General features: G+C 37.8%; 1 protein-coding gene and 1 long non-coding RNA gene across 12 annotated transcripts in view; one reads left to right on the top strand and one right to left on the bottom strand.

Annotated features, from left to right (window-relative positions):
• Positions 1–24952, top strand: part of KHDRBS2 (KH RNA binding domain containing, signal transduction associated 2) — a 624430-nt gene that overhangs the window by 387640 nt on the left and 211838 nt on the right. The window lies entirely within an intron of this gene.
• On the bottom strand, positions 18370–18784 carry LOC126953565 (uncharacterized). The gene is made up of 2 exons (XR_007725265.1): positions 18686–18784; positions 18370–18645 (listed from the first exon to the last, which is right to left on the bottom strand). It is a non-coding gene; the product is annotated as an uncharacterized LOC126953565 (long non-coding RNA).

Genomic DNA, 24952 nt, shown 5'->3' with positions numbered 1-24952 from the left:
TTGTGGAAATGTGGAAAGTTACTTGTTCAAGGCTTCCTTTGGTCTGTGAAGGACAAACAGTTATATAGATGTAGTGGAACCTATTTCTCAGAGTTAAGCCTGAATCAGTCCTGACAGTGTAAGTTGTATAATTTCTGAAAAGTGTCATCTTTAGGCAAGAGTAGGGTCTGAGTAAAGCAGATTGAAAGGATTTCACTTATTGGCATGTGTAACATACATATAGGGCCTTTTTGTTGCCCCTGGAACTGGGCTTTTATGGACAAGCTTGGCTTCTCGCTCCATCTCCCCCCACATCCTGACTCTATAAGCCTGGCTTCGGCCTCTTCTATTTACTGTGCACAGAACATTATATGGGTTTCCATACCTCCCTAATTTGACTCTGCATGGAATTCTTTCTGCTTTTCAACACCACTCTCTGTCTCTCTCTCTCCCTGCCCCCACCACGCCCACACCCACACACACTCACACATTTACCCATGATGGGATCTATTCAGCCTGTCAGGTCCCCAAATCAAAATTCACATTCCCATTCCTTAGCTACCACCTTAAAAAGCAATGCTTAGTCCAGTCGGCCTTTCAGGTAGTAGTTACCCACTTGCCTGTCTCTTCTGCTAGATGGTAGGCCTTACAGAGGACATGCTAGGTTTATTCTCATTTATTTTCTATATTGTTTTGCAAGTAAGTGCTCAATTAAAAAATCGATTAAATGACTGACTTTTATCAGCTAGATAGCCAGTTCTAAAGAGATGTGGAATCCCTGCCAGGAGTTGGACATTTTAAGAAATACCAGGAGGATTTTACATCATGGCATCAGTTCTGACTAGACTCCTGTACTGATACCGGGATGGGCGTATAGAGCGGGGAGATTGAGCCAACCTCTACTCAATTTCCTTGATTTTTCAGACTTGGTTGTTCAGGTTTGTTTGACTCTCATTATGAAGCTCTTTCAGACACATTTAGATGAGGTGCTTTTCTCATTACCTGTGTCAACACAGCTTTCTCTACCAGGGTCAACATTGCTGTGGTTATACAAAGAGAAGCATCCAAGCAAATACTGACTAGTTACTGATAGGGAAATAAAGTATATGTGTAGTAGTGATTACTGGTGTTGAAGAAGGGGGAAAAAAGTAGACACATTTAGGAAGGAGGGGGCTAAACAACATTAATTTCTGATATACATTAGAGACTGGTTTTGTGCTTGTTCTGCTAGCTATTCTGTTCAATCAACATGAATTCTTATATGATGTTGACAAATGTTCTAATTGAAATACTTTTTGAAAAAGGTGTCAAATATTAGATTTCATTAAAAAATTATCAGCATTTATTTTTGGTGAAGACATATACTATTAAAGCTATTTTTGTGTATATGTGTAATAAAAGTTATTATTTCTTATTTGAAAAAAGTCTTCAAATGAATACATTCCTCTAGCATTTCATATAAAAAATTATATAATCAAAGGCAATTATCAAAAAATAAAAATATATTAATCCCATTAGCTAAACAGTTGCTTTCACCATTTTTATTAATGTGAAGAATTATATATATGAGTTCATACCATTAATGTATAGTTTAAAAATAATATTCATAAAATAAACACACATAAAGTACACAGGTTAGAAAACAAAACAAGTCTGAATGCCCCCCATGCATCTTTGTCCAATCCTATCCCCCATTGTTCTCTCAGATATATTGACCTGAACTGAATTTTAATTATCACCTTGATTTTCTCTTATTGCATATATGTATCTCTTAATGATTATTATGTTTATTTTGTTTCTTTCTAAAGTTTAAAAAGAAGAGACTCACACTATGCATATTTTAAGTTTTAAGGTTTATTCATATTGATGCATGTAGCATAGCTTATTCATTTTAACTAACGAAAATACCAGGATTTTAAAAATCCACCTTGTTGTACATAAACATTTGGATAGTTCCTCTTTTTTTTTTTTTTGCTTTTATGAACAACATGAGCATTCTTGTGCTTGCTTCCTGGTGCTAGGTCATAAAGAATGAGAATGTTCAACTGTTTGAGATAAATTATATATCTCATTTAACTTAGCAGATATACTAAATTACCTAGTATATTATTACTGTCCTTAGTTCTCTGCATTTTGCCAACTAATCAAGTGTGAAATCAAATTTTTTTATTGTTTTAATTAGCATTTTTATTATTACTAATGAAATTTGTTATATTTGTTATATTTTCATAAATTTATTGGGTGTTGCTACTTCCATTTTGTTGGAAATGCTTGCATAACTATTGCCTGTTTTTCTATTGTATTGCTTGTTTTTGCATTTATTTGTGAGAGTTCTTTATATATTCTGGATACTATTTGCCATTTATATCTTTTTAAAAAATCATCCACTGATTTGTGATTCTATCTTTTCACTCTCTTTTATGATGTTTGATGAATATAGGTTCTTATTTAAATGTGGTAGAATATTTAAGTTTTCTTTTAATAGACCATGATTTTTATGCCTTATATAAGAAATTATTTTCTATTCCAAGGTCATAAAAATCTTCTCCTATGTTATCTTTTTAAAATGATATTGCTTTTTCCTCCAGGTTAATTCAGCAGGAACAGATTTTACACATGGTATGTGAAGATATTTAAGTTTCATTTTTTCCCCCTTCATGGATAACCAATTTATCAGTGCAATGTATTTAGTCTGTTCTTTCACCCATAAATGTGCAAAATCATCTCATATATAGCAGGTTTATGAATGTGCAGATCAGATTCCAAGTCCTCTGGTCTCTGTTTTTCTTTCTATAAGCCAATATAACACCAACTTAATTTTCATAGCTTTTTAATTGAATCTTGGCACTAGTCACACAACATGTCTTGGTTCATTTTTCTCCTTGGTACCATCTTAGCTTACCTTGGTCTTGTTTTCCCACCTAAAACTAAAATTGATATATTATTTGGGAAAGAATTAACATCTTTATTATATTGAGTTATTTGTCTTGTACGTGGCCTATATTTCTATTTACTTAGCTCTTCTTTAATTACTGTCAATAAAATTTAATATATTTCTAGATACATTTCACATTTTTTAGGCCTAGGTGTCTTATATTTATGTTACTTTAATACCTGATAATTCTTTAAAAATTATTATTGTCATTATTCTGTTTATATTTATTGTATAGCAACTTAAATTTTGGATATTCATGTCATATCCAGAAATATTTCTTATGTTTCTTATGAATTTATATTACACCTGGAAATATTTCTAAAATGTATTACATTTTCTAATGATCCGAAGACTCTTTGGGCTACAAATTTGGATTCACATGCATTATACTTAACAAAATACACAATCTACCAGTTTTTTTAACTGCCTCCTAAATAACACAGGGAACTAAGATTGCTTTAATTCTAATGCCTCTCTCAAATTATATGTGTTATTTAGGAGTTTTCCAATTTATTCCTAAATATAGATATTGAATTTATTGTTTATATGACATTTTGGCTTTAGATTCACCCATTTGTTTTCTGTTTTCTTTCTTTTTTAAAATTATACTTTAAGTTCTGGGGTATATGTGCAGAACGTGCAGTTTTGTTACATAAGCATACACATGCCATGATGGTTGCTGCACCCATCAACCAATCACCTATATTAGGTATTTCTCCTAATGCTATCCCTCCCCTAGCCCCACCCCCTGCTAGGCCCCAGTGTGTAATGTTCCCATCCCTGTGTGCATGTGTTCTCATGGTTCAATTCCCACTTATGAATGAGAACATGCGGTGCTTCTTTCAGGAACTCTTGTAGGGCTGGTGGTGAAAAAATGTCTCAGCATTTGCTTTTCTGTAAAGGATTTTATTTCCCATTTGCTTATGAAGCTTAGTTTGGCTGGATATGAAATTATGAGTTGAAAATTATTTTCTTTAAAAATGTTGAATATTGCCCCCCCCCCCCCTTCTGACTTGTAGAGATTCTGCTGAGAGATATGCTGTTAATCTGATGGGCTTCCCTTTGTGGGTAGCTCGAACTTTCTCTCTGGCTGCTCTTAACAGTTTTTCCTTCATTTCAACCTTGGTGAATCTGATGATGTGTCTTGGGGTTGGTCTTCTTGAGGAGTACCTTTGTGGTGTTCTCTGTACTTCCTGAATTTGAATGTTGGCCTGTCTTGCTAGTTTGGGGAAGTTTTCCTGGATAATATCCTGAAATGTGTTTTCCATCTTGGTTCTGTTCTCCCTGTCACTTTCAGGTACACCAATCAAACATAGGTTTAGTCTTTTCACATAGTCCCGTATTTCTTGGAGGCTTTGTTTATTCCTTTTCATTCTTTTTTCTCTAATCTTGTCTTCACACTTTATTTCATTAGGTTGATCTCCAATCTCTGATATCCTTTCTTCCACTTGATCACTTCAGCTATGGATACTTGTGTACGCTTCATGAAGTGCTCATGCTGTGTTTTTCAGCTCCATCAAGTCATTTATGTTCTTCTCTAAACTGGTTATTCTAGTTGCAATTCGTCTAACCTTTTTTCAAGGTTCTTAGCTTCCTTGCATTGGGTTAGAACGTGCTCCTTTAGCTCAGAGGAATTTGTTATTACCCACCTTCAGAAGCCTACTTCTGTCAGTTTGTCAAACTCATTCTCCATCCAGTTTTGTTCCCTTGCTGGAGAGGAGTTGTGATGCTTTGGAGGAGAAGAGGCATTCTGGATTTTAGAATTTTCAGCCTTTTTGCGCTGGTTTCTCCACATCTTCATGAATTTATCTACCTTTGGTTTTTGATGTTGGTGACTTTCAGTTGGGGTCTCTGAGTGGATGTGCTATTTCTTTCTGTTTGTTAGTTTTTTTTCTAACAGTCAGGCCCCAGTGCTGCAGGTCTGCTGGAGTTTGCTGGAGGTCCACTCCAGACCTTGTTTCCCTGGGTATTACCAGCAGAGGCTGCGAAACAGCAAAGATTGCTGCCTATTCTTTCCTCTGGGAGCTTTGTCCCAGAGGGGCACCTGCCAGATGCCCACCGGAGATCTCCTGTATGAGGTGTCTATCGGCCCTCTACTGGGAGGTTTCTTCCAGTCAGGATGCATGGGGGTCAGAGACCCACTTGAGGAGGCAGTCTGACCCTTAGCAGAGCTCAAACGCCATGCTGGGAGGTCCACTGCTCTCTTCAGAGCTGTCAGGCAGGGATGTTTAAGTCTGCTGTAGCTGCATCCACAGTCACCCCTTCTGCCAGGTGTTCTGTCCCAGGGAGATGGGTGTTTTATCTATAAGCCCCTGACTGGGGCTGCTGCCTTTTCTTCAGAGATGCATTGCCCAGAGAGGAGAAATCTAGAAAGGCAGTCTGGCCACAGCGGCCTTGCTGAGCTGCAGTGGGCTCCGTCCAGCTCGAACTTCCCAGTGGCTGTTTACACTGTGAGAGTAAAACCGCCTACTAAAGCCTCAGCAATGGCGGAAGCCCCTCCCCCCACCAAGCTTGAGCATCCCAGGTCCATCTCAGACTGCTTCTGTGCTGGCAGCGAGAATTTCAAGCCACTGGATCTTACCTTGCTGGGCTCTGTGGAGGTGGGACCTGCTGAGCCAGAGCAGTTGGCTCCCTGACTTCAGCCCCCACCCCTTTCCTGGGGAGGGAACGCTTCCGTCTCACTGGCATTCCAGGTACCACTGTGGTATGGGGGAAAAAAAAACAAAAAACAAAACAAAACAAAAAAACACTCCTGCAGCTAGTTCGGTGTCTGCCCGAATGGCTGCCCAGTTTTGTGCTTGAAACCCAAGGCCCTGGTGGCATAGGCACTGGAGGGAATCTCCTGGTCTGCAGGTTGCAAAGACCATGGGAAAAGCACAGTATCTGGGCGGGAGTCCAGGGTTCCTCAGGTTCAGTCCCTCATGGCTTCCATTGGGTAGGGGAGAGAATTCCCCAATCCTTTGTGCTTCCCGCGTGAGGTGATGCCCCACCCTGCTTCAGCTTGCCCTCCATGAGCTGCACCCACTGTCCAACCAGTCCCAGTGAGATGAACCAGGTACCTTAATTGGAAATGCAGAAATCACCGTCTTCTGTGTCGATCTCACTGGGAGCTGGGAGACCGGAGCTGTTCTTATTTTGCCATCTTGCCAGCAATCTGTTCTCTATTTTCTTATTTCATCATGTCTTCTTGCTTGCAAACCTTCTTTGGATAAATTTTCTTCTACCTGACATACATTCTTTAGAAGTTCACTTTGTCAGTCTATGAATAGTAAGTCTCTCAGTTTTTATTTGCCTAAAATATTTTTATTTTGCCTTGTTACTAAATGTACTATCACTGGTTATATAATTCTATGTCATCAAATATTTTCTCTCACTATATTGACGATATTCCACTTGCTTCTAACATTGCTATTAAGAAATTAATAAAAACAATAGAAAATTGTGTGAAGCAGCAGCAGCTACAGTGCATGGCATACACAGAGAGGAATGAAAGGGCTGAGTAAATGCAGCACCTTCAATTGAAATGCCCAGGTACTCACATTGAGATTGATCAGGAAAACAACTTGACCCATGGAGTATGGAGAAAAGCAGGGCAGGGCGATGGCCCTCCCAGGAGCAATGTGGAGGCAAGGGAACCCCCAACCCCAGCCAAGGGAAGCAGTGAGTGAATGTGCAACTCCCCCAGGAAACCAAACTTCTCCCATGGATCCTTGCAACCCTCAGATCAGGAGATCCCCTCCTGAACCCACTCCACCAGCGCCTTGGGTCCAACACACAGAGCTATGTGGAGTCTCAGCAGAGCAGCTGCTCAGTAAGCACACAGACCCAGGACCTTTACATGCTCCAGTCCCAGGATCCCCAGCAAAGGAGACTACAACTCAGGCAAGCCAGGAGGTCCATAATACCCTTTGGAAGGGTGCTGAATCCAGGGGTCTGAGCAGCCTCAGCCTGTGGGCCCTACTTCCATGGCACCTCACAAGATGAGACCCATTGGCTTGGAATTCCAGATAGCCACTGGCAACAGGGTAGTGCTCACCTGAGACTGGACCCAACTCCTTGGTGGGGGAGGGGTGGGCTGCCACCTTTGCTATTTGAAGGATTCAGCCAAACAGCCTGCAGGCTTTGGAGAGTCCAAATGGCCTGGATGAGGAAGAGACCTTCCCCCGACCCCTGTCCCCAGCAAAGTGCAGTTGCTTTACCAAAATGCAGCTAGACTGCTTCTTTAAGTGGGACCCCGATCCATTCCTCCTCACTGAGCAGGACCTCCCAGCTGGGGCTTCTAGCCACCCTTGCTGGTATTCTATGGACAGAGTTCTTATTTCTCCCTGCGACATTAAGCAGGACCCTGATTTATTCCTCCTCACTGGCCAGGATCTCCCAACCGGGGCCTGCAGCCACCCTCGCTGGTGCTCTAGGCTGACAGAGTTCTTATTTCTCCCTGGGATGGAGTGCCTGGCAGGGAGGGGTTAAACCTATTTTTCATCCCAGTCTTAGGTACCTCTTTATCAGCACATTGAAAATGGACTAATACAGTAAATTGGTACCAGTAGAGTGGGGCACTGCTGAAAAGATCCCTGAAAATGTGGAAGTGACTTTGGAACTAGGTAACAGGCAAGGGTTGGAACAGTTTGGAGGGCTCAGAAGAAGGCAGGAAAATGTGGGAAAGTTTGGAACTTTCTAGAGACTCGTTGAATAGCTTTGTCCAAAATGCTGATGGCAATATGAACAATAAAGTCTAGGCTGAGAATATCTCAGATGGAAATGAGGAACTTGTTGGGAACTGGAGCAAATGTGACTCTTGTTATGTTTTAGCAAAGAGACTGGCAGCATTTTGCCCCTGCCCTAAAGATTTGTGGAACTTTGAACTTCAGAACGATGATTTAGGGTATGTGGCAGAAAATATTTCTAAGCAACAAAGCATCCAAGATGTGACTTCAGTGCTGTTAAAGGCATTCAGATTTATAAGAGAAGCAGAGCACAGAAATTCAGAAAAGTTGCAATCTGATAATATGATAGAAAAGAAAGTCCCATTTCCTGAAGAGAAATTCAAGCCAGCTGCAGAAATTTACATAAGTAATGAGGAGCCAAATATTAGTCACCAAGACAATGGAGAAAAATGTCTCCAGGGCATGTCAGAGGTCTTCACAGCAGCCCCTTCCATCACAGGCCCAGAGGCCCAGGGTCCCCATGCTGTGTGCAGCCTAGGGACTTGGTGCCCTGCATCCCAGCTACTCCAACAGTGGCTGAAAGGGGCCAACACAGAGTTTGGACCATGGCCTCAGAGTGTGCAAGCCTCAAGCCTTGGCAGCTTCAACATGGTGCTGAGACCGCCGGTGCACATATGTCAAGAATTGGTGCTTGGGAGCCTCCACCTAGATTTCTTAGGACGTATGGAAACTCCTGGATGTCCAGGCAGAAGTTTGTTGTGGGGGCAGAGCTCTCATGAGAACCTCTGCTAGGGCAGTGTGGAAGGGAAATGTGGGGTTGGAGCCCCCACACAGAGTCCCTACTGGGACATTGACTAGTGGAGCTGTGAGAAGAGGGCCACCATCCTCCAGAGCCCAGAATGGTAGATCCACCAATAGCTTGTAATGTGCACCTGGAAGCTGGAGACACACAACACCAGTTCATGCAAGCAGTTGGAGGGAGGCTTTACCCTGCAAAGCCACAGGGTTGGAGCTGCTCAAGGCTATGGAAGCCCACCTCTTGCATCATCGTGACCTGGATATGAGACATAGAGTCAAAGGAGATCGTTTTCGAGCTTTAAGATTGGACTACCTCACTGAATTTCAGACTTGCATGGGGCCTGTAGCCCCTTTGTTTTGGCCAATTTCTCCCATTTGTAATGGGTGTATTTACCCAATGCTGTACCCATTGTATCTAGGAAGTAAATAACTTGCTTTTGATTTTACAGGCTCATAGATGGAAGGGACTTGCCTTCTCTCAGGTGAGACTTTGGACTGTGGACTTTTGAGTTAATGCTGAAATGATTTAAGACTTTGGGGGACTTTTGGGAAGGCAAGATTGGTTTTGGAATATGAGGACATGAGATTTGGGTGGGGCCAGGGTGGAATGATATGGTTTGGCTCTGTCCCCACCCAAATCCCATCTTGAATTCCCACATGTTGTGGGAGGGACCCAGTGGGAAGTAATTGAATCATGGTGGGAGGTCTTTCCCATGCTGTTTTTGTGACAGTAAGTTTCATGACATCTGATGGTTTTTATGATGAGTTCCCCTGCACAAGCTCTCTCTTTTTGCATGCTGCCATCCATGTAAGAGATGACTTGCTCCTCCTTGCCTTCCACCATTCTTGTGAGGCCTCCCCAGCCACATGGAACTGTGAGTCCATTAAAACTTGCTTTTCTTTCCAGTCTCTAGTATGTCTTTTTCAGAAGCATGAAAAGAGACTAATATAGTAGGCTTCAGAATGTAAATTAAAAATGAACTTTGCTAAGCTAAAGGAGCACTTCGTAACCCAACGTGAGGATGCTAAGAATCATGATAAAACAATGCAGGTACTGACAGCCAAAATAGCGAGTATAAAGAGGAGCATAACTGACCTGACAGAGCTGAAAAACACACTACAATGCAATCATAGGTATTAATAGCAGAAGAGACCCAGCGGAGGAAAGAATCTCAGAGCTTGAAGACTCTGAAATAAGACAGGCAGACAAGAACAGATAAAAAAGAATGAAAAGGAATGAACAAAACCTCTTAGAAATAAGATATTATATAAAGAGACCAAATCTACAACTGATTGGTATACCTGAAAGAGATACCAATCAAGAATGGAAGCAATTGAAGAATGGAAAACATAATTCAGAATATCATCCAGAAAAACTTTCCCAACTTGGCTAGACAGGACAACATTCAAATTTGGGAAATGCAGAGAACCCCAGTAGGATACTCCATGAGAAGATCATTCCCCAAGACACATCATCATCAGATTCTCCAAAGTTAAAATGACAGAAAAAATGTTAAGGGCAGCCAGAGAGAAAGGCCAGGTCACCTGCAAAGGGAATCTTATCAAACTAACAGCAGACCTCTCAGGGAAATCCTAAAAGACAGAAGAGATTGAGGCTAATATTCAGCATTCTTAAGGGAAAGAAATGTCAACTCAGAATTTTATATCCAGCCAAATTAAGCCTCATAAGTAAAGGAGAAATTAAGATCCATTTCAGATAGGCAAATGCTGAGGGAATCCATTGGCACAAGACCTGCCTTACAAGAGATCCTGAAGGCAGTACTAAATATGGAATGGAAAAATAATTACCAACACTACAAAACATGCTGAAGTGTACAGACCAATAATGCTATGAAGCAACCACATGAACAAATCTGAAAAATAATCACCTTGCATCATGTTGACAGGATCAAATCCACACATAACAATACTAACCTTAAATGTAAATGGGCTAAATGCCCCAATTAAAAGACACAGAGTGGCAAGCTGGTTAAAGAACCAAGACCCATCAGTATGCTGTCTTCAAGAGACCCATCTCACATCCAAAGAAACACAGTCTCAAAATAAAGGGAAGGAGGGAAAATGGAAAACAGGAAAAAACAGGGTTTGTAATCCTAGTTTCTGATAAAGCAAAGTTTAAATCAACAAAGATCAAAACAGACAAAGAAGGGAATTACATAATAGTAAGGAGTTCAATTCAACAAAAAGACCTAACTATCTTAAATATATATACACTCACCCAATACAGGAGCACCCAGATTCATAAAGCAAGTTCTTAGAGACCTACAAAGAGACTTAGACTACTACACAGTAATAGTTGGAGATTTTAACATCCCAGTAACAATGTTAGAGAGATCATTGAGTCTGAACATTAGCAAAGATATTCAGGACTTGAACTCAGCTCTGGAGCAAGTGGACCTGATAGATATCTACAGAACTCTCCACCCAGAAACAACAGAATATATGTTCTTATCATTGCCACATGGCACTTACTGTAAAACTGATCACGTAATTTAAAGTAAAACACTCCCCAGCAAATGCAGAATAACTGAAATAATAAGAAATAGTCTCTTGGATCACAGTACGATCAAATTATATCTCAAGATTAAGATGTTCACTCAAAACCGTATAAATACATGAACAACTTGCTCCTGAATGACTTTGGGGTAAATACTGAAATTAAGGCATAAATCAAGAAGTTCTTTGAAACTAATGAGAACAAAGATACAACATACCACATTATCTGGGACACAGCAAAAGCAGTGATAAGAAGGAAATTTATAGTACTACATGCTCACATCAAAAAACTAGAAAGATCTCAAGTTACTAATCTAACATCACAACTAAAAAAACTCGAGAAGCAAGTGCAAAGACATGCTAAAGCTGACAGAAGAAAGAAATAACCAAGATCAGAGCTGAATTGAAGGAGATTGAGAGACAAAACAAAACAAAAAAAAACACCTTCAAAAGATCAACAAATGTGGGAGTTGGTTTTTTGAAAAAAAAAAATAAGGAAAAAGACTACTAAGTGCTGGACTAATAAGAAAAGAGAGAAGATTCAAATAAAAAGAACCAGAAATGATAAGGGGGATATTATCACTGACCCCATAGAAATACAAACAATCATGAGAGAATATTGTAACACCTCTATACATATAAATAACAAAATCTAGGAAAAAATTGACAAATAAGAGACACACACCCTCCCAAGACTGAACCAGGAAGAAATTGAATATCTGAATAGACCAATAATGAGTTTTGAAATTGAGGCAGTAATAAACAGCTTACCAGATGAATACTACCAGAGGTACAAAGAAGAGCTGGTACCATTTCTACTAAAACTATTCTGAAAAAATTGAAGAGGAGAGATTCCTCCCTAACTCATTCTATGAGACCAGCATCATCCTGTTACCAAATCCTGGCAGAGATATCACCAAAAGGAAAACTTGAGGCAAATATCATTGATGAGCATCAGTGCCAAAATGCTCAATAAAATGCTGGCAAACTGAATTCAGCAGCATATCAAAAAAGCTTATTTACCATGATCAAGTAAGCTTCATCATCAGGATACAAGGTTGGTTAAGCATATGCAAATAAATAAATATGATTCATCACATAAACAGAACTAAAGACAAAAACCCTAGGACTGTCTGAATAGATGTAGAGAAGGCTTTCAATAAAATTAAACCACTTTATGTTAAGTGTTCTCAATAAACTAGGTATTGAAGGAACACACCTCAAAATAAGAAGAACTATATATGACAAACCCACAACCAATATCATACTGAAAGGGCAAAAGCTAGAAGCATTCCTCTTGAAAACCTGCACAAGACAAGCATGGCCTCTGTCACCACTCCTATTCAACATAGTATTGGAAGTTCTGGCCAGGGAAGTGAGGCAAGAGAAAGAAATAAAGGGTATACAAATAGGAAGACAGGAAGTCAAACTATATTTCCTTGAAGATGACAATAGGATTAGAGGAAGTCAATCTATCTTTGCTTGCAGATGACAATAGGAAAAGAGGAAGTCAAACTTTATCTTTGCTTACAAACTACCTTTGGTTGCAGAGATTTCCTGTATCTACAAAATCCCATCCCAGTTGTCTCAGTCCTACAACTTCTTAAGTTGATAAGCAAATTCCACAAAATCTCAGTATATAAAATCAATGTGCATAAATCACAAGCATTGCTATACACCAACAATAGACAAGCAGAGAGCCAAATCATTAATGAATTCTCATTCACAATTGCCACAAAAATAATAAAATACCTAGCAATATAGCAAACAAGGGAAGTGAAGGACTTCTTCAAGGAGAACTACAAACCACTGCTCAGAGAAATCAGAGATGACATAAACAAATGGAAAAAGATTCCAAGCACATGGATAGGAAGAATCACTATCCATGATCATACTTCCCAAATCAATTGTAGATTCAATGCTATTCCCATTAAACTGCCATTGACATTCTTCACAGAATTAGAAAAGTCTATTTTAAAATTCGTATGGAACTCCCAAACAGCCAAGGCAATCCTAAGGAAAAAGAAAAAAAAGCTGGAGGCATCATGCTACCCGGATTTATACTATAGGGCTACAAATAATTGAAACAGCATGGTACTGGTACAAAAAAAGACACATAGACCAATGGAACATAATAGAGACCCCAGAAATAAGACTGTACATCTACAACCATCATATCTTTGACAAACCTGACCAAAAGAATCAATGGGGAAAGGACTCCCTATTTAATAAATGGTATTGGGAAAACTGGCTAGCCATATGCAGAAAACTGAAACTGGACCCCTTTCTTATACCTTATACAAAAATTATCTCAAAGTGGTTAAAGACTTCAATGTAAAACCCAAGCTATAAAAACCCTAGAAGAAAACCCAGCAGTACCATTGAGGACATAGGCACAGGCAAAGATTTCATGACAAAGACACCAAAAGCAACTGCAGCAAAAGCAAATAATTGACCAGTGGGATCTAATTAAAGTAAAGAGCTTCTGCACAGCAAAAGAAACTATCAACAGAATAAGCAGACAATCTACAGAATGGGAGAAAAATTTTGCAATCTATGCATCCGACAAAGGTCTAATATCCAGCATCTATAAGGAACGCAAACTAATTTAAACAACCTCATTGAAAAGTGGGCAAAGGTCCTGAATATATGCACTTCACAAAAGAAGACATACATGCAGACAACAAACATATGAAAAAGAGCTCAACATCACTGATAATTAGATAAATACAAATCAAAACCATCATGAGATACCATCTCACACCAGCCAGAATGTCTATTATTAAAAGGTCAAAAAAGAACAGATGCTGTTGAGATTGTGGAGAAAAAAAGAATGCTTTTACACTGTTGGTGGGAGGGTAAATTAGTTCAACCATTGTGAAAGACAGTGTGAAAGACAGTGTGACAATTACTCAAAGACTTAGGGACAAAATACCATTCGACCCAGCAATTTCATTACTGGGTATATACCCAAAGGAAGAGCAATCATTCTATTTTAAAGACACATGCATGCATATGTCCACTGCAGCGTTATTCATGATAGCAAAGATATGTAATCAACCTAAATGCCCATCAATGATAGAGTGGATAAGAAAATATGGTACATATACACCAAGGAATACTATGCAGCCATAAAAAAGAACAAGATCATGTCCTTTGCAGGGACATGGACACAGCTGGAGGCTATTATCCTTGGCAAACTAATGCAGGAACAGAGAAACAAATACTACACATTCTCACTTGTAAGTGGGAGCTAAATCATGAGAGCACATGGACACATCGAGGGAGACAACACACACTGTAGCCTATTGGGGGCAGAGGGTGGGAGGAGGAGTAGGATCAGGAAAAATAAATAATGAATACTAGGCTTAATACCTGGGTGATGAAATAATCTGTACAACAAACCCCCATGACACACACACAAAAAGACATTAACCGGCCGGGCGCGGTGGCTCAAGCCTGTAATCCCAGCACTTTGGGAGGCCGAGACGGGCGGATCACTAGGTCAGGAGATCGAGACCATCCTGGCGAACACGGTGAAACCCCGTCTCTACTAAAAAATACAAAAAAAAAAAACTAGCCGGGCGAGGCGGCGGGCGCCTGTAGTCCCAGCTACTCGGGAGGCTGAGGCAGGAGAATGGCGTAAACCCGGGGGGCGGAGCTTGCAGTGAGCTGAGATCCGGCCACTGCACTCCAGCCCGGGCGACAGAGCCAGACTCCGTCTCAAAAAAAAAAAAAAAAAAAAAGACATTAACCGTGAGTCTGTCTCTTCTTGTGGGGAATTTGTGTGTCTCTGGTTGCTTTTAAACTTCTTCATCTTTGATGTCCTACTGTTTTTACCATGAGGTGTCTAAGTGTGGATTTATTTTTATTTATTCTACTTTGGATTTTAAGATGGACTAGATCTGTGGGTTAGCATTTTTTATCCATTCTGAGAGCTCTTGTAATTTCAAACATTCCCTTTTCTCAATCCATCTATTTTTTTTATTCTCAAACATTGATTATGATACATTGAACTTTCACACACAATTCTCTATGTCTCAAACAATGCCCCATATTCCTCTCATTCTCAGGCGTCTGTGTAATCTCTCAGATCTTTCTTCCCATTTACTTCTTTTAATATGATATTTGAATTCCTTGTTATAATTATTATATCTTCAACTTCTAAAAGTTCTATATTCCAGTTTGGTTAAATTTTATTGCCTCATATTTTCTCTTCTCAATTGCCCTTTTCTATTTATATACATATGTTCAATATACATATATCATTTCTGTCATTCTGATATGTGCACTTGCATGTTTATGTTGATTCATATTCATGATGACTTATTCTCCCATGTGATTAATGATGTGCCAGCTGAGAATCCATTGAGTCCTGGGTTTAAAGTGCAAAGGTATACACACTTATACCTCCCAGGCTTCTGGGAGCATTGCCAAAGAGGCCATAAGTGACTGTTTTATTTGCAGGGATTTGGATCAATTAGTGTTATGAATCTATGCCCAAACCCCATATAAATGGGAGATTTTATTTCAGTTTGACTCAGAGAGAAGACCCTTTCAGGATAATATTTTCATCATGTTTATCTCTTACACAATATATTTCCCAATTACCCACTAATGTGTCATTCTAAAAGTGATTTTAACATTTTTGTGGGATTTTTTTTACATGATTTTTACCTTTCTTGTGCTAATGTGTGTATCTCCTGCCCCAAGCGTATATGCAGCCTGCTAAAAATTAAACAGTTGGCAGCATGGGTAAGTAGAGACTGAGGAAAAACTTGGAGTCGTTAACATACTTTCGAGAATCACATCTTGTAATCATTTGAAGCTCTCCAGGAATTCCTTTATATCTGCCCACCTATATAATTTTAAATATATGTATATTTTAATATAGTACTTACATAGTTTTAAGTGTATGTATTTTAATATAGCATTTTGTTCCTCATTTTAAAGTCTAACACAATGTAAAAGAGCTATCACTGAATGTCTCATCAATGGTATTGTTGAGAATAACTTCTATTTGTTCCATATATTCCAGTTTTTATCCATGTGTAGAACTAATTTTAAATTTATGAATTGCAATATATATACAACTATACTATAAGTTGAATGTTAAATCAAATAATTTTATATTACTTGAATAGGTTTCCCCAGAATCTGACCAATATACAACTGTTATGTACAAACTAGCTATTATGTATTACATTGTAAAGTTAGTATCTTGGAGAAGATACACCTTTGAATTTGATTTGATTCAAACCTACTGATTTCCTTAATTACAGGCAATAAATAGTGGAAAATTTCATTTCTTTATGGACTTCAGTAAAAGTTAAGCAAAATTTCAACCTTTAGGAGGATTTGTATGGCCCTGATTATGCTGGAAAATTGATGCAGTAAAATAGGAAGCTATTATTGTTTGTAAAGTAAGAAATTATCTTATATTGCAATAAGTTAGTGTAAGTACGTGTCTTTTCACAGAATTTCATGTTACATCTTTACAGTGGTCAAAACAATTTTCAGTTAAAATTTAAAATTATAGGGGAGGTATTAATGGTAGTATACAGAAAAAATTAATAGAAATAAAAAAAAGAAAAAACTTACACCAGATTTTAAATTGCCCACTTGGTAAAAACAGAAAATGGAATAATAAGATTACATATCTAGTATTATATCTCTTCAAGAGTAAATTTACCCTTTTTGCATAATATGGAAAAATGTTGAATTACGTTATATTACTTTTTTCTTAAATTGCATGAGAGATTCTTAAAATTAAGATATTAAGTCTCTTAGATACAAATAGACACTAAAGAGAGTGTAAAATGGGAAACAGGAATAAGTGCTTCTGAGGTGCTCATTTGGTTGTATCAAAGGTAGAAAAATCAACCAAATAAGTCAGGCTGCTTGACACTATGACTAATATAAATCTATACCATGATGTCAATCTTGAATGCATTTTATTCTTCACAGTGAGTCCATGTTACTTGACCTATAACATTTGTTAGATGTCATACAATTATAACATATGATATGATATATTATGACACAGTGTGCCATGATAGACATAACATAATATACATATTATAACATAATATACATTTTAAATCATCTGGCAAGTTGAATAGATTTGTCCTATGTATAGAGGCCATACATATCATTTAATATCTGAAAAATCTCCATCATGTTGCACTCTATGTTTTAATAAAGGAGGTTATTGGATACCAGTAATTTCAAGGTATTGCAGAGAGCAGGAGTTGCCACAAATGATTTATAGTCACATCGGCATTGCCCTGCTTGAGGTTTATGAGATCATACTGTTCAATCAATTCCAAAAGCTACAAGGGGAAGCTCTGTGTATGTAAGTTGCTGGGGTTCACTCTGGCAACAAAATCAGTATGTTGCTAACATGGGTGTTTCTTAAAAGTGCTATGAAAATTTTATTTTTTTTAAATATGAAGTAAACAATCACAATTTCCATTATCCATAGAAACATTGATTATAGGTTATATCAGAATCCAGCAAATATTATTTTGAAGAGTCAGGAGAAGAAGATGTCCATATGCCAGCCTTGATTTGAAAAAAAAATTTTTTTCTCCACCATACATGCCCATTTCTTATCATGAATGTGGTTGATCATTTGAGACTATTTTTAAGTCATGGTTATAGTTAAGTGGATGATTGATATAAAAAGGAACATCATTATAAAGTCATGGAACTGTAAGAGAGATGTTTAATCATCCTGTCAACTTTTGTAGTGAAAGTTATATTTTGAAACATTTTAGTTATATGCAATTATATCCAGGATTTATTCAACAGAAAATTTTCCCATTTACTGATGAAATATGTAGTTCATAAAATTACTGAAATCCATGAATCTTAAAAAGAAAAGAAAGGACCTCCAGGAAGGCTAGTTACTTAATAAAAGTCGATTTGACTCTATTATCATTACTGTAATTACTATTAATATATGATTACCAGATGAAGTGTGCCCTAAAGCAAGAATCCTGTTTTTAGATCCATTCTTCACATTGGTGCTGTGCACTTCAGCACAATATGTGAAGAAGGCCAGAGTCTTCAATCTTATAACTATTCTCATTTTCTGGACAGAGAAACTGTTTTTTCCCAATATGTTCTACCAGTACTATATGTAAAATGAAAGGATTAACAAAACTACTGCATATATCTGGCCCCACTCTACCTCCAGCAATACCAGGGGTATGCCTTGACCTCTTTAAGTGCCTGTCAGTCTTAAAAGCCACTGCAGTTGGAGTTTAGCATGAAAATGCACCTGTACACCTAGGGGAAAGAAGAGGACAAGCTATGACAGTTTTACAAAACAACATACTAACTCAGTAACCTGGAAAGAGACCTTCTACCTCTACTTTCTAAATCTTCCGAAACCTAAAGGCAAAAGAAACTCTGCAAAATAAAACTTATCTTGAAAATAAGAAACACTTCACAATTCTCTTTCTTAAAAAAAAAAAAAAAAGCAATCATAATACAAGCATTTTTATTTTTATCATATCCAATAGTTTTCTTCTATTTTAAAGTAAAGACAAGACAGGAGACATTTAAACAGTTTATGAAGATTTGGGGAAATTTCTTCAGACTCCACCATCTGCTCTGAGTGAAAATAAGTAAGTGACTATTGCAAAGAAGTAAAAATAAAGGAGGCTTTGTTACTGCTGTTATCAGTGTAATAAAATAGCCAGCAGGTTTCAGGCAAATCAATGTTACTTGTTCTCCATTGCACTAGTGAAGCTTAGACACTATGTTACTTGTTCTCCATTACTAAGTGAAGCTTAGACACTATGTTACTTGTTCTCCATTACTAAGTGAAGCTTAGACACTGAAGTATGAAGCCATAAGACAGGGATTCCAGTGTTGACACAGTGTAATACAAGGGGCCGGAAAGAAGAGTCATAGACAAATTAAAATACTAAATGGAGTATGAAAGCACATAGTGAAATTTTAACATCAAATATCTGAGAGATGGGAAAACACTGTATAAAAACTATACATAACAACAAAAAAGGAAAAGGCAGTGAGACCAGGAAGTGTTGGACAAAAATCGCAGATGTGACTTACATAGGACGTAATAATGGTAACATCTGTCCATTTGTATTATGGCAAAAGCAGAGCCTGAAGCAAAGATTTGAGGGCAAGTAGTTTATTAAGAGGAGATCCCAATAACCAAAATGGAAGGAGTGGGCTGAGTGAGAGAAAGGGAAAAAGGCAATGAAGAGTGTGCTAATGAGCCAGCTACTATTTGGGAAAGAGGAGCTCATTCTGACTCCCTAAGGAACCGTGTTGAAAGCACTTCAGAACTGTCCCACCAAAGGAAAGAGACACTGGGACATTTATCTATAGACTACTGTTCCTCAGGACATTGAGTACCCTGGAACCTCTGGGTTGTGTCTGTGTGAACTGAGCATCTTAGACTGCATGGGAAAACAACAAGACAAAACAAAACATAACAAAACACCAGGCGCATACTTGATGTTGAACCTAGCAGTGTGCCTAGAATCATCAATTTCAGCCAGGTTGAAATAAGATGTACCAAAGAGATACAGTTCTAGTATACCATGAGGGTCTAGTATGCATATATATATATATATACACACACACACATATAAAATCAGTTTATTCTCAAAGAAACCCTAGGAGGCACCTATTATTATCATTACCATTTTACAGATGGAAAAGCTAAGGCACGTAAGTAAATTATCAGAAGTAGAACAACAAGTAATGGTCAGAGCTATGATTTCAACTAAAATACAGTTTCAAAAGTCTATGTATTTTTAACAAAATAATTGTTCCTAAAATATTTACAAAAATCAAATGATCCTCATATCCTAACAGCATTATGATGTTTACAATTTACAGTATAGAACTACTTATAGAATTAATCTTTATTTACAAAGGATATGGCATGTCTCCTAGTAATGCCTTCCTATGGTGTCAATAAAAGGACAACACTCCCTCCACCCAAAATTGAGACAGTTATTGTATGGAAAAATTGAGGTTTCAGTGCATTCAGACTGGTTAATAAATAGAAAACCTTTTTTATTCTTATATACTTTGAATATTAGGGGAGATGAAATTCATTGTCATTGCTTTGGGAACTTTTGACAATCCTACATGTGAATACAGATTAGTTTATATGGGGAGGCATGCATGGCATATGGAGCACAGAAAATATATGGTCTTTCTTTTTTTGTTGTTTTTTTTGTTTGTTTTTTTTTTGTTGTTTTTTTTGAGACGGAGTCTCGCTCTGTCACCCAGGCTGGAGTGCAGTGGCCGGATCTCAGCTCACTGCAAGCTCCACCTCCCGGGTTCACGCCATTCTCCTGCCTCAGCCTCCCGAGTAGCTGGGACTACAGGCGCCGGCCACCTCGCCCGGCTAGTTTTTTGTATTTTTTTAGTAGAGACGGGGTTTCACCGTGTTCGCCAGGATGGTCTCGATCTCCTGACCTCGTGATCCACCCGTCTCAGCCTCCCAAAGTGCTGGGATTACAGGCTTGAGCCACCGCGCCCGGCAATATATGGTCTTTCAAGAAGGTGTCTTTCACTATTAAATCCAAAGTCACCATATGCATCAATTAATTCAACTTTCTCTAAGATAATTATGGTCTTCAAAGACTTGGTGAATATATTTTACCTTTTTCATTATCAAGACAAATTTTGTTTCCTCTGTAAATATTCTCATACCTCATTTTATTCTGGTTCATCTTCAAAAGCCATCAATTCTGTAAATAACTTTGGTATTTGACTATGTAATCATCTTAGGCCTGAATTTCTTAAAATGATAAAGATCAAGTTTTGATTAAAACAAGTTGTAGGCATAAAATAGTGAGTGGGATATGGATGAGTTACAAGAAGGAAATTATAATTTTGTTTCACAAAGCTCAAGTTTGCTGAAACTGTGCCTTTTTAAAGCATTTTGGAATGATTTCAGTGTATTACAGTCTCATACTAGGTAATGGTTCAAGAGTATTGGCAAGGTAATCATTAGAATATTATAAGAAAAAGTATCTACATGAAATTTTAAACTGAGTGTATATATATATACACACACATATATATATAGTTCTTTTAAAACCAATATATAAAAAATTTTGCTCTATTATGAGTAAATGTAGTAGTTAAATTATAAAAGGCATACATTAAAGATAGAATAAAGAAAAAATATGAAATAAGAAATTTAAAAATCAACATTATACAAGTCAAAGATGTTAAAGAGGCAGAAAAAAATTTCGAGTATCATGATAAAATTGCCATGGAGCAAACAAAATTCCAGGACTTGAATTCTGCAACTATTTTTCAAAATTTTCAGAATTATTGAGAAACTTCCAGAAATGGTGAGTTTTCTCTTTATTAACTTTTTTATTTTTCATACAAATAGATATATAACTGTGACCAAGGAAATCCCAAATAGGGACTAGATGTCCCAGACTCCCTTGCAGCTAGGTAAATAGAGACATATGACCAAGATCCAGCCAATGTAAAACATTCTGTGGCGGTTTCTAAAAAACATTCTTAAGACAGCATGAAAGGTTATCTCTGGTTATCTTTTCCTTCAGCCAGCTTAAGCTGCATGAAAAACAGATGCTACTTTCACAGACCTTAATATCAAAGTCATGTAGGATAGAGCAACAAATAGAAAGAGCTGATGTATGAAAAATTGCATCAGCCCAAAAACCATCCACCTTGATTTTTTATGTGAAAGAACAATAAGATTTCATCTTGTCCAACTTACCTTTATTTGGGGTTTTATATTTTCTGCCCCCGAACCTAATCCTAGTGGATACCGAGACAAAATCTATCAATTATAAAATGTTATTGCTCCTGCTGCAGATGACGTATCAAATGGCAAATGTTGGCTTAAGCAGCCTTTCCTTATCAATCCATATTTACATTCAGGAGATTCCACAATGTCAGCAGGATGTCAGCAGGATGTAAGAAGGGAGGAGACAAAAGTACTCATTAAGATTTTAGTACATTTTCTTCTAGTCTTTTTTTTTATGCCTAGGTTTTTGATCACAGAACTGTAATTATATTTATGCAACTTTTTATTATAATCATTTTTCTACAGTATGATACAGACTTAAGAAAAATTTTAATGGCTATAAATTGTTAAATTATGTGGTAAATACATTTAATAGTTATATAATGTGAAATAGGGAACTAAAAATAGCCTTCATAACCAGCTCAGTGAGTAGATTTGGAGATAGACTCTAAAGAGTTGTAGCTTAAGCAAAAACTCACTGAAACACATAATGCCCAAAAAGCGGAGAACAGGAAAGCTGAATCCATAGAGTAGGGCTGAATCCAAGGTCAAGGAAAATATTGGTACCAGATGCCAAATATGTAAAGGCCAAAGACAAAAGAATCTGTGTTCACAGCCAGAACCTCAGAGCTCAGGGGCAAGAGCCAATGGCAATAGATCAGTATCCAAAAAATATGTGCGTGGGTGTGTGAAGATGGAGGAAACAGGGCCATAGCCTTTTAGAAGATTGTTCTAGCTTAAATGGTTAGGTATGGTAGGTAGAGTTAAGGTCCTTAATATACTGTTGTTATATATGTAGGTGGGTTTTAATTTTTCGTTGTAAATAATATTTTAATAAAGAAAAGTAAACAGAACTCGCTACATATACACACACACTCAATTTTTAAGATTATTTTAATAAATTATTTAAGAAAAGTGGAATTGCTAAGCCATTGTATAGTTTATGTTTTTGTTAAATCTGTTTACAAAATTCTCTTAAAAAAAAAAAAGATAGCCTTATAAAACCTTTCTATAAAGGCTGTAACAAACAGGACTGTCAACAGTAATGGATTTGACCTTCTTTAATCACACTGGGTATTAGCAGAATAATTAAAGGGGGAAAAATCTTTTTTATTTTATTTTTTATTTTTTTGAGATGGAGTCTCACTCTGTCACCACACTGGACTAAGGTGGCGTGATCTCATCTCACTGCAGCCTCTGCCTCCAAGGTTCAAGCAATTCTCCTGTCTCAGCCTCCCAAGTAGCTGGAACTACAGGCGTGCACCACCACACCCAGCTAATTTTTGTATTTTTAGTAGAGATGGGCTTTCACCATGTTGGCCAGGATGGTCTCAATCTCTTGACCTTGTGATCTGCCTGCCTCGGCCTCCCAGTGTGCTGGGATTACAGGCATGAAAAACTCTTTATTTGATAAGTGATAAAGTCAATGTTATTCTGGTTTACTTCATTTTATTTTTTTATTTATTTTTGGATGGAGTTTTGCTCTGTCTCCCAGGCTGGAGTACAGTGGCGTGATCTCATCTCACTGTAACCTTTGCCTCCCAGGTTCAAGTGATTCTCCAGCCTCGGCCTCCCAAGTAGCTGGGATTACAGGCATCCACTACTGTGCTCAGCTAGTTTTTTGTAATTTTAGTAAAGATGTGGTTTCACCTTGTTGGCCAGGCTGGTCTTGAACTCCTGAACTCAGGTGATCCACCTGCCTTGGCTTCCCAAAGTGCTGGGATTACAGGCGTGAGCCACTCCACCCAGCCTGGTTTACAGTTATTTAATTCAGAGTATGCACATTTTCTTAAACTTATATCATAATTTCAGTTATTCTATAAATTGCATATTGATATTCTTCACCTATCTCACTGTATTCGAATTCACTGATGTAATAGCATGTAAATAATTAAACATATTAAATATCTTTTTTAACACATCTGTATTATAGTTCAATCGGTTGCCATAACAAAATGCTATAGAATGGGTGCTATAAACAACAGACATGTATTTTCTTGGAGTTGTGAAAGCTAGAAGTCCAAGACTAAGTTGTCGCAGATTTGGTTTCTTCTGAGGTCTTTCTTTGACTTGTAGCTGGCCATCTTCCTGCTGTGTCCTTAGCTTAGTTGCCTCTCAGTCTGTGTATTGTCTGTGTCCCAATTTCCTTTTCTTATGATGACACCAGTCATAATGGAGTAGGGCCCATCCATATGACCTCATGTTACCTTAATTACCTCTTTAAAAGCCGCGTCTCCAGATACAGTCACGTTGTAAGATACTGGAGTTTACTAATTCAACATGTGAATTTTTTGGTACACAGTTCAGTCCCAAACAACATACAGATGCCAAAAGCCTGGATTTATGTTGTATTAAAGCAAGTAGGATACACACACACACACACATATATACACACACCTATATATACACACACATATATATACATATATACACATATATATGTGTATGTGTGTATATATATTTTTTCTCATTTTTTCAAAAGAGGCTTTTAGGCAAGGAAGTGAAATAATTATATGTATTTGGGGATAGTTAATCTTAACAATGTTGTAGAGGGCAGAATCTCTAATGAAAAAATGGAGATGAGTGACCAACTGTGATGCTGCTGCTACAGTTCAAGAGGAAGACCCTGAGGTCCTCCACCATGCTGAGGCAAGGGTACTGGGTGAGGTAGTCATTCAGGGGGCATTTTCTGTTTCTTAAACAAGTAATCTGCAACTTTCTCCCAACTAGAACAAGCCTGGAGGATATAACAAAATCCCTTTGGTTGTGGTGACTTGTGACAGCAATGATTTGGGAGGAGGACTGAGGTTCTAAAGGCTCCCTATTGTCCTGTTGGTTCTCTTAGGCCCACCCCACCCCTAGATCTCATGACCGTCCCCTTCAAAGGTATTGCTTCAGCCTCCCCTCAACAGTTATCTCAGCTGGATTGACACGAGCTCAATCTTAGGTAGCTGACAGTTTGAAATCAAACTAGTGCCTGAAATTACAATAACTAAATTTTATTGGAAAAAATTATCTGTGTGTTTTACATAAATTTTGTACCAAATGACCATGATTGACCTTTTCTGAAGTGTGATTGATACAATTATAAGTGAGTTATTTTAAATAGCCTCTTCAGATACTGTAGCAACATCACATGACTAGATGAAGTTGGACATATCAGCGGTAGCCTTAAGGCTGGGATACACTAATTTTCCAAGAGTAATTTTCTTCTTGCTAATTATTTGCTTATAATAAATGCAAATGTGTTTCCCTATGGTACAATGAAAA

Source organism: Macaca thibetana, chromosome 4 (assembly GCF_024542745.1).
Source record: "Macaca thibetana thibetana isolate TM-01 chromosome 4, ASM2454274v1, whole genome shotgun sequence".
NCBI lineage: Eukaryota > Metazoa > Chordata > Mammalia > Primates > Cercopithecidae > Macaca > Macaca thibetana.
Note: the sequence above shows the minus strand (reverse complement) of the source record. Positions and strands in the feature narration are given on the sequence as shown.